Raw genomic sequence first — 1,711 nt, 5'->3', positions numbered from 1 at the left:
AAGCTACAAACAACCTAAATCACTTAAAAAGATTCTCACAAAGGCAAAATTGTCTTCTGAAATTACGGTTGCAAAAGCAAAAATATGTGGTAGACCAAACTGCGCAACATGCCCAAACCTTCTAGAAGGATCAGAATTCCTTTTCAAAGAGGGACAAAAATTGAAGATCAGATCTAATTTTGCTTGTGATTCTGAAAACATAATTTATGTCATAAGGTGCTTGGGCTGTCACCAAAACTATGTGGGGTCCACGGGATATATATGTATATACATATATATATATATATGTATATACATATATATATGTATATACATATATATATATATATATATATATATGTATATACATCGACAACAGATTGCATTCCCAGAATACAGAATGATACGCTTTAGTGAACATATTGAGAAATGCGCAAAGCAACTACTACCACAATTTTTAAACTTTCCATTCTTTCAATGTGCTATTGGAACACCAACACAAATAAGATTCATCAAGGAAACATTCTTCATTGAAAAATATAAGCCTAAACTCAACCATTCTAACATTCTTATACAGAGAAACTCACCTCATTAAATAAGGGAAAAGAAATATAAAGCGATTAGTTCCCTTATACTGGAAGAAATCGCTTATTACCTCCCCCTACCTGGAACTCCTCTTTGCACTGCATAACGAAGACATAACACGATGTAGGTAAAGACATTTGAGAAATTTGAAAAGTTAACACGAAACCGGTAATTTCTTACTGTATGAAAAATTTTATAACATTCTTCTAACATAACGGCTTAAATATATTCTTTAACCTTATAAAACAAGCCTTCTGTAGTTTTTTCACTCTTTTCTATTTTCTATATATCCAACCACGTGGTTTCACACACCAACTTTCTCACCTATACATACATATATATACATACTTATATATACATACATATATATATATACATACATATATATATATATATATATATATATATATTTACATACATATATATATTTTTTTTTTTTATTTTCCTCTATTTTCAGCTCAGAGCTGCGGCCATGCTGATACACCGCCGTTTTGTGCTACACTGTTATTGCGAAGAACCTCGTCTAATATGTGGCACTTGGTGAAGAATGGAGTTTGATATAGCTACTCTCATTTGCACCTCTTGCAGTGAGGTAGGTTCATCTGGGACTCTCGACAGGAAGATGTCCAGCTTTGATTTAAAATCCGCTACATCTACTTTGTGCAAGTTCCTCAGACTCTTTGGGAGAATATTAAAAAGCTGTGGGCCCTTGAAACCCAGGCTGTTGCAGAAGCTGGTCCTGAAGTGTGATGGCATTGCTGGGATCTTTGGCACTATGCATTGGTGTGGCTTACAATGCCAAAATTTGGCACCATTCCTTCCAGGATCTTCCAGACATATATTACTGCATACCTCTCCCGTCTTCTCTTCAGGGAGTAGAGTTTTAGCTGTTTCAACCTTTCCCAGTAGCTGAGCTGTTGCAAAGAGACGATCTTCTTTGTGAATCTTCTCTGGATTGCTTCAAGGTCCGCAGTTAATTTTACACTGGTGGGTGACCATAGCTGTGAGCAGTAATCCAGGCGGCTGAGGACAAATGTCCACCAGTGGACCATCATGGTTTCCTTATCTCTGGTTCTGAATGTTCTTATGATCCACCCAGCCAGTCGTCTGCTCTTTGTCGCCATCCTGGTAATGTGCACTTGGAAAG

Source organism: Octopus sinensis, linkage group LG2 (assembly GCF_006345805.1).
Source record: "Octopus sinensis linkage group LG2, ASM634580v1, whole genome shotgun sequence".
Classification (NCBI taxonomy): domain Eukaryota; kingdom Metazoa; phylum Mollusca; class Cephalopoda; order Octopoda; family Octopodidae; genus Octopus; species Octopus sinensis.
The sequence above is the reverse complement of the archived record's forward strand: the minus strand, read 5'-3'. Positions refer to the sequence as shown.